General features: G+C 43.0%; 2 pseudogenes; both read right to left on the reverse strand.

Annotated features, from left to right (window-relative positions):
• Nucleotides 1-400: 400 nt before the first annotated feature.
• Nucleotides 401-7723, reverse strand: LOC149325238 (uncharacterized; annotated as a pseudogene).
• Nucleotides 5364-7506, reverse strand: LOC149325239 (uncharacterized; annotated as a pseudogene).
• Nucleotides 7724-9605: the final 1882 nt, after the last annotated feature.

Here is a 9605-nt window from a genome sequence, read left to right on the forward strand (position 1 = left end):
GACCTGTATGCTAACCTCGACCGTAACATACAGACCGATTAATTATTTCTAGATTTCGCGAAGGATTTGACAAGGTACCACACCAATGCCTATCACTGAAACTCGCCTTTTATAAATTTGCACCCTAATATTCTAGACTGAATTAAAGAATTCCTAGCTAACTGTTCTCAGTTTGTTTCGATCTATTAACAATCACAACTCAGGTACTCTCCCCATAACATCGAGTGTTCCACAGGGATCTGTGCTCGGTCCGCTTTTATTCCTAATATATATAACGATCTGGCACCACAAGTATTGTGTAACACCCATTTCAGATCACCCGGCCTCTATCGCGTACTGCAACTTTTTCGGGTTCTTTTTTTTCCCGCACCATTGTTGACTAGAATGCCCTCCCTGCCGATGTTGCCGCCATCACTTGCCCACCTTCATTCTTATCCACTGTAACCATTTGTATGATACTGCAATGATTGTTCAATATGATTGTTTATGATTGCCGCACATTTATGATTGTTGAATATATTAACCAACCCCTTATGTAATACTCCCTGAAGGGGGTCTTTAAAGTGAAGAAAGAGAAGTGAAGTGAAGTCTTATTCTTCTGTGCCCACTGCCTCCCTTGCACGAGTCGGCTGGCGCCTCTGGCTGCGGCCACCCTCCCGATCCTGCGCGCCAATCAGCCAGCGCTTTATAACAGCGCTGCTTTTCTGCAGGGTTGCTTCTTCAGGGTAGTGTGCTCTCAGGCAGGCTACGATAAAAGAAGAGAGCAAAAACAAATGCCACCACTTCAAAAAGGCTCAAACCAGCTCAGCAGTGATATTCCAACCAAATAATCCGGTGCTTTGTAGTCCAGACTCGGATATAACAGTAGTCAGCACTATATTCTATAATCATTGCAATATTCACTTTAAACCCAAAATAACATGCAGCAATGAGGGCAAAATGCAATAACCTAGAATAGCTGTCCTTTGTACATAGCATCCATTATGATATATTTGTGGGCAGTGTTCAATGTCTGCACAACAGTATTATAAATGTTTTAGCTAAAATCAGGGCCTTATATACTGAAAAATTAGGCATTGTGTGTACCATTGTAAATAGCACTAAACAATTGCAAGCAGCATTATAAATTCAATATTTTTACAATTGCATGAAACCTGATGCAGTATACAGTAGCAATTGTTTTAACAAGTTGCTTTAATGAGGCAATCTAAGCCAACAATAAAACAGCTACACTGCCGCCAACATGCATATTTACCCTTATATACAGGCACATCATTTACAACCTGCATTTCATTACGTCCACGTCACTGCAGTGCCAAAATTAAGAATGTACACGAAATTTTTTCATGACAAAGTAGACTAAATAGAATAGAATCTCGAAGCACTTAAAATTATTTTTTTCCTGGGAAAACATTGCGGGATTTAATGCCCCAGAAGCAACACATGGACTATGAGGGACACCTTAGTGGAGGGCTCCAGGAATTTCCACCACCTGGGACAAATGTATTGTACTGAAGAATACATGGCTGGTAAAATGACCAGCATGTTTAGCACAGCATGACAATTCTTCACCAGTGTAAACAATCACTTACCCAGGATCATGTTATTGATGTTCTTTATCTCAGCAAACGCGTGCTTGCAGCCGTGAGACCCTTTCCAGCTGAATCGCAGTGATGCTGCTTTGCTCATCAAGTTTCGCATCAAAATTCGCACTGTGTCTTGAAAATCCGTGCCGGCAAACCTTGAGCAGTAGTTTGTCTGCAGATACATCATACCAAACATTAAAGAAAAGCCGAGGAAAAGTTTAAAGAGCAAAAATTAGACTTACAAGTACTTCCATGTTTCCTTCCGAGGAAAGATACTCTTCAATTGCTTGGACATCTTCCACTGTTGATGCAGGTAGCTTTGGGCAATCTTGGGGCAAAACTAAAGCTCTTGTTGCTTTGCTTGCAGTTAGCAGTGATCTCAAACTCTTCTGCTCGATGATTATTTTCATCTGGTTGTCAAAAACTTTCTTTTCGAAGGCTACAAGCAAAATAAGAACAACTTTGAGGCAAAATCCAGAAAAAGGGAATTTGACTTCTGCTAAGTACTAAGCAGAGCATCAGCCCTCTATGCACTACAGTCGAGTATTTAGAACTTCAAACTTATATACTGTTCCTCTTTACAGGCCCGAATAACTCGTACATCAACATCTAAAGTATTGTCAAAGGCACAGTGCATCATATGTTGTTTGGATAGCAAATAAACTGGTACTAAAGAAAAAAAGCTGTAGGTGCACTCATACCTGTGAACCATGCAGGCAGGCTACCGGCCTCTTTCGGGGCACTTGTGTTTGCAGGAGCTGTAACAAATAAAAAATATGGTACCTATTTTTATACACATTTCCCATAAGGAGCATCTCATACCCGTGCTGTAAGCATTAACAGCTGTGCTGTTACAGAGCATTAAGTTGAAATGCCATTACAGTCGAAAGAGCACCACAGAAACATTCGACGGTTTCAAATGCCTTCGAAATGCAAGTTTCTGTACCCCAGTGCACGATGTATTCAAGCTATAATTTGTAAAATGAAAATTTACAAGTGAATACCTGCTTCTAAGTGAATAAATGTGAGCTGATCCCACATGAAATGCCTTTTTATTTACTGTAAGGAATGCGCTACTCAATGTGGTGGCTTGGAGGTGTGGTTTGGCCTTTACCAGCTTAGTTTTGAAGTCCATGTTCATCGGAAGCGCAACACATAAAGGGAGTGAAATGACACCAAGTAAACATACACAACACAAAAAATGTCACACAATAAAAGTAAAGCACTCATCCCACAGCAAGGCTTTTAGATACAAGTTGCACCCAGTAAACAAAAGCCCCCAATTCTATACAGCACATTTTATTACTGATAACTATGTATCCTCAGAGTCCAGCCTCATAAGCTTCAAACATTGAACTAAGGTTATCAAAACTAAACTAGGCAGCAGCAGCGTCACTGTAGTATGCCAGATGTTGAACCTTTCAACTGCCTTTGGAAACCATCATGGAGCAATGTACAGTTTACACAAGTCAATGGTATTCGGAATTTTTAATCTTATTCGACTCATTTCAGTATGTGTGCAGCATAAGATCACACAATAAATAATAAAAATCGAAAGATAAGGTTGTTAAAAAACGCAGCCGATATCACACCTGCTTCACAGTCAGTGCTGCTGTCGTGACCCCATGAGGGTGTGGTGGCTTTGTCCTGAAGACCTGCAATTTCATTGCAGAAGCATATAATTTTTAGATGCAAATGTTTCAGTCGTAAGCACAATACATTGCTGAATCTAAGACCCTCGAAAGCAAGAGAAATTAGTTGGTTACTGACAGTAATTAAAATCACTACTAAATGACGTACAGCCAGCTTGAAATGAACTACAGACAAAATGAAACAGTAAAATATATAGAAATAACTCCATACCACCATGTCTGGCAAATCTCTCTGCTAGGCGAGACATTCCTGGAAGCTCTTTCATGTGCCTGTTTTTTGTCATAGGTGACTTAGAATACATCCTCTGAACAAGTCTTTCCCTTGAAGCCACGAAGCCATCTATAAAGTTTTCAGAGACATACTTTGTTGCAATATGCTCTTCAATGTTTGATTCAATGAAGCAGTTTAAGGTCAATATAGACTAAACAATATGATTATGCCTAATTACTTTCACATAAAAATATGGCAGCACACAGCAGTGTTATACCTTGAATGTGGACTTGTTGTGAAGAGTTGCCTCTGAAGGGGGTATGTTCTTGGACATCCTGGCTCATGCCAGATATTTTCCTTCCTACATGAAAGAAATATAACAACAAAGGAAAATAACTGCCCCACAGAAGAAAAATCATGTATTCAGCAATAGTGCAATTGAGAAAATTAACAAACAAGTCACAAGAAATGAGCGAAATGCAACAAGCACTAACTTTTCATCCTAGTGCTTGGTGACCGAACCACGAGAATGTCGTCACCACTTTCGCTGTCCGAAAGAAGCACTGCCTTTCGCTTTCTCCAGCGCTTCTTTTCAGAAACTGAGCCTTCCGAGTCCAGATGTGAAGTTGTAAGCGCATGTGGAAGACACTCTTTGGCGCGCTCATATGTGCCTGGGTCAAGAAACAGTTTTAGAGCACCCGTGAGAAAGTTTTCAAATTTTAATAACTGCATATAAACAATATTTCAGAAGCATTTTTGTGCAGTAGGTGGCAACTTCATACAAAGAGTACTGTTATGTTGCATCATCTTTAAAAGAGAATTGTTGCTAAACACATTCTTCCTAACCTTACACCAAATAATAAAAGTTCCAGTACTAAAGCGATGCATGTCCATTACAAAAGACCAGACATAGACAGCCTTGTGCTATATTATCACTATAAAAATGAAACAAAATGATGCTCACTTTTAGTTGCAAGAATTCTTGCCTTGTAGCCTTGCCAGTTGTCCTCTACAGGTACTTATAATGAAATCATGCGGTCAACTTCCTTTTTTGCTGTCGTTGGTGGCCAATAGCAAGTTGCACTACCACCTTCCCTTCTCACCCAGCTTTCGGGCACCACATACGTGCTACCTTCGTCAGTAAATTCCACAATGTGAAACCTGCAGGGAGAAGTATTACAATATGTGTGAACAAGACATGGCACATAAAACAAAAACCAAATGAGAGATGGACAGTATAGTGTGGCACAGGAGCCAAATGCGCTTCTAAGAGCTACAGAGCTACTTCACAATTAACCTGATCCTGGGGTATTCAGAAATCAGCATCAAATGCAAGCAAGACTATATGTACTCGCATGCTTCATTCACCCAAGGGCAGTGTAGTGCCTGTCACTGTGGCTTAGAAAGTGAAAATCCCTTGGCTCTAGTTCAGCAGTTAGAAGAAAATCAAGAGCTTCATCTGGCTGCTAAGAACAGCTTCTGTGTGCATGCATCAACACAGCATGCATATAAAACACTGCAACATGCTGGCATCAAATGATTGTTGTGCTTACGTTCTAGAAAAATGAGCCGGTGTTTCGTAGGCAAGAAGAAACACACGGAGCTGAATCTTGACAACTCCAGATGTCACAGCCGCAAACACTTCAATTAGCAGTTTTGCATTGTCACGTCCCAACTTCACAATCACTAGCACTTCACATCAACAGCTTTGGGTTCGCAGCCACATACACAGTGCACTGACATGATCTTCATGATGCATTAGTAAAAACACGGGGGTTTTCAAAAGCCACAAAAGCACCTACAACTGGAGTATGCAAAAAATCAGAAGATGTAAAACAGAGAAAAATACTTTTAAAGGCAAAAGCTGTCTTTTGCAGATGATCTCAAACAACAAAGATATTTGAAATGCCTGGGCAACATGAAAACAAGTCAGAAGAGGTGAAACAGTGGAAAAAAAACATCCTTTCCCTTGAAGGGCAAAAGCAGGCCTTTGCAGACAACGTCAGAAAATAAAAATACTTCAAGATTGCTGCCACGAGAAGAAACTTTAAAGACTGACAGTAGCGATGACCTACAGGGTCGTGTGTAGAAGTCGCCTTCGTTCTTGCACAGTTTACCAACAATGAGAATTTCGGACCCAGACAAAAGAAAATTGCTGACAAGAACAATCCTGTTTCTACTAAGTAAGAGGCAATTGTCTGGCTCTTATAACGCTCCCCCTCCACACCACTTTACGGTACTGCTTCAGGGTAGGGTATGACAAAGCAGGACCACTGGAATGACAAGAAGAGGGAAGGACTCCACATGCAGAAAATTCAGCACTGGATCCACTTCCAACAACTGAACAGGCTTGTTCTTCCATGATTCTGCTGTAAAGCTGTTCCAAAGGCTTCTTTCCACACCTCACATGAGCCTTGAGATCTTTCAAGTAGTTCTCAAAAGCGAAACAACTAAAGTTATCCAGGCAGCCAAGCTGCCGGCAGTCATTGGCCAAGTGAATGAGACCATGTACATTGTAAATTAGGGACTCTTTCCCATAAATTGACTTGCACTTGCTTACAAAACTGCGCAGCAACTGATCAGCATAGTCTATGAAACAGTCCATTGATGAACAAGAAAGAATTGCAATGCCAACATGTAACTGTAGAAAATGCTCGTACATAGCCCTCGGCAAAATTTTCTTCAAAACAACAGGACCTGAATACAACAAGAACTGTCTGAACTCTGTAGCCTTCCATCGCTCAAACATGTCGACTGCTCGGGGTTTTCGTGCAAAATCACTAGTTATGTGTTGTCGCATTGTAGCCAGATGCCCCGATATTTGCATAACTGAGAAGTGTGCCAGCCGCACTTTTAATGGACCTCGCAACCAGTAACCAATAAGCTTTCGCACAACACCGAGGCACACCAAATGCATGTAGTCTAATGGAAAGCTTGTTACCATCGGGATACCAATTGATGTCAATGGGGAAATGCCTTTGTGATGCTCCGTCTGAGTTTGATCAGCAAATGACTGATCGGTGCGCAGTGGGCTGTCCATGTTTTGGTAAGTAATGCGCCCAAGATAGACGCCCTTGGTGCAGCACTTGTCACATCCATAGTAGCCAGAAAATAATTTCGTGGCTTTGACAAAGGCCTTCGCTGGTGCATCACAAAGAATGGCTCTTAGTACCACCTTATAAGCAGTGGATTTGTGTAGAATACCATTTGACAGCAGAGGGCCCATTTCTTCAATGAACGCTTTGAGGTACTCATCCAGACAAGCCGGTTTCGATGTGCCGCAAAAGATCCCCACAGGAAAAATAATATCAGATTGTTTGCTGTGAGGGTGGTGAACCTGTACAAGTATGGGCCATACTTGTGTGCAACTGCTCTTAAACAGAGGCAGGCCATCGATGTTGACTGATATTGAGAGAACATTACTTGGAACCGAATGCCACATGTCCAATGCACGCAATAAGCCTCTCTGAAGGCCAAAATGAACGTACTCACCATTGCCGAGTTTTTCAAGCGGCACGCTTTGTCGCGTGGACACTAGAGCAGACTGTGTCTTAGGAAGATCAGTGAAGTGCGGCCTAAGAATGTCAAGCAGTGAATTAACTGCCGCTCTCCTGATATGATGCTTCACAGCCCAAGCCCTCAACTGGCTCCTTATCCCCTCTGGACACTCGGCATTATCGGGAACATCAATCAAGTCATGTTCATCAGGCTCCACAGGACCAGCGTTTTGGCCGCGCAAGTCACTTCCATCTGACTCAGCTTGATCTGCACTTGAACAACACTGTGCCTCTGCTGCGATGACAGAGGATTCAAAAGTATTCACTGCTGCATATGCTTGCCCTAAGCTGTCCCCGAGCGGTGCAAATCTATCGTTTCCAACACTTGCTAAACGTGATGGATTGTCGGATTGCAAATGGGGGAATGTCTCAGAGCAAGCTGCCGCCTCTGCGTCTTCTGTGACTTGCTGCAAACACCGCACGCTGCCCGCCTTCGCCAGATAAAGCTCTCGGCGACGTTTCGCCCTCAAGAACCGCTCCATGATGAGGTCTTACCTTCCGACGTTTAGATCAGGCGGTGTTGTCATGGTGAAAGGCCAAGACACGGCACTGCAGGAACAACCAATGCTTCAAATCCAAAGCACTCTGCCAGCTACGCCGCTACAGCGTAATACGGAACTTTAGACGCGACGCGACGAAAGAGTGAAAAGCGCGGGAAGGGCATCGCGTCGCAAATTCAGTCGTTGTGACTGACACCGCGCTTTCGTAGATGTGCTGTCGAAAATATGTTCGCAAGGAACAAAAGTAATATAAATGTATTATTTTATTCTTTGTTCTCAAATTATGCAAGTTAAAATTTACACTGCTTCACTACGTCTACATAAAAAAAATTTACTTGCCAGTTTCAATAAAACATGGAAACAGAAACTTTTGAGTTTCGGTTTCGTTTGATGTCAGAATAACGGGACTTTCCTTTTTATCTCTCGATGAAACTGCACACGTCCGACAGTTATTTAAATGCTCAGAATTAAAACGAAATTGATGCAGCAGCACTGCACCTGCATATTGCTTGCACATTACATTTCACCGATTGATAACTTAATTAGGCTCACCATGCATGCAGTGATGCGCGCAGTGTATTCGTAAAAAAAGAATATTGAAATAATATGAAACGTACGTCGATCGAGCGTTTCGTCCGCAATTTCCACGCGCCTACTGCGCGTGCGTCTTGCGGCTGGCATCACTGGCCAAGCCAGTGGGTAGCCAACCATGGCCCTACGATGGTCCCCGTGTGGTTGCCCGAGCGTTGGGTGCCGACTAATTCCCTATCATTTGCCGGTAGTTGGCTGAACGTTTTTGGCCAACTATTAACCAGCCCAATGGCAGCCAACCACGGCCCGTCTAGGGGCCGCCATTGGTTGGCCGAGGATACCGGCTGCCGAGCACTCTCCAATTGCTTACCGATGGTCGGCCGTCGGCCAATTTCACTTGGGTTACCTCTCCTCTATCTGCACGTGGCAGCGGCGGTGGCTTGTCTAGAGCCAGTAGCAGGCCCGTGCAATTTCCTTTTCATCCTTCTCTCAGTCACAACAACAACAGCAGCTTTTGCCCGTGGTGGGAGCATATGTTGTCGCCCCTTCTATATTCTCTCCCTCCTACCCTTACCGCCCCCCCTCTCCCAGATATCTCTTATTCTCTAATCTATCTTATATCAGCTCTGTAGAATCTGCGTAACCTAATTTTAAGCGTTGATCAGGAGACAACCGGTTAAGTTCTTCCGACTGCAAACAGGTGTGTTAGAACATCCGCAGGCCTTTAGAAGTGGCGCTTGCTCAGCTCACCTTATGGAGATATTCAGGGCTGCAAATGTGCGCGACTTCCCTCACCTGTTGATCCAGTTGAGTATTTCGTCGAGGAAGAGAGACTTTTAGCACCGAACTCAGGAACTGGACACGTCCAGGAGCAATAAGACACATACTCTTTCGGTTCAGCGTTTAGCACGCCGGTTAATTCTGCCTCAGTTTCCGGACTTCAGTGATCAAGTCCTGCCTCTGACTTTGTATACTCTGATCGTTTGAACCAGGAGAAAGATGCGGATTGGTGGCTGCTCGGGATTCCGTGTTACGCGAGGTCTCAAGAGGCCATTAACTTGCTCCTTTGACGTACCCAAGTCCACGGAGTGCGTATACTACTTTTATGCTTCAGCCAGCGATGCTTTTCGCGTGGCAGGATAGAGAAAAACTAGGAGGAATGAGGAATTAATTTTTCACTCTCCATCTCTCATCTTTTGGAATATCTCTCAAACAACAGCTTTATATTTTCGATACAGTCAATTTGCCTACTTACCAACTTTCACTCACTCACTCAGTTTAGAAATTGGAAACATTTTTAAAATTCGAAGCTTGATCCTAAAAAATGGCCGATGATTACGTTACTTCCTGATGCGAAGTTTGAGCGCAGCTATCCAGCTGTTTCAGCTTTTCGGTAGACTGAGGCAAAGAATTCGAGCAAGATATGTAAGTACAATTACAGACTTCTTATTTTTCACACATATTCCTTCTTCAAGAAAGACTCCACTCGCAGTTCTTGATTGTCATGAAGGAAGCTTTGTGGACGGAGAAATAGATGGAGATATCCTCGACTTGCTGCACCGATGCCT

The sequence above is a fragment of the Amblyomma mixtum genome, chromosome 10, assembly GCF_055824585.1.
Source record: "Amblyomma mixtum isolate Tamu chromosome 10, ASM5582458v1, whole genome shotgun sequence".
In the NCBI taxonomy this organism is placed as follows: domain Eukaryota; kingdom Metazoa; phylum Arthropoda; class Arachnida; order Ixodida; family Ixodidae; genus Amblyomma; species Amblyomma mixtum.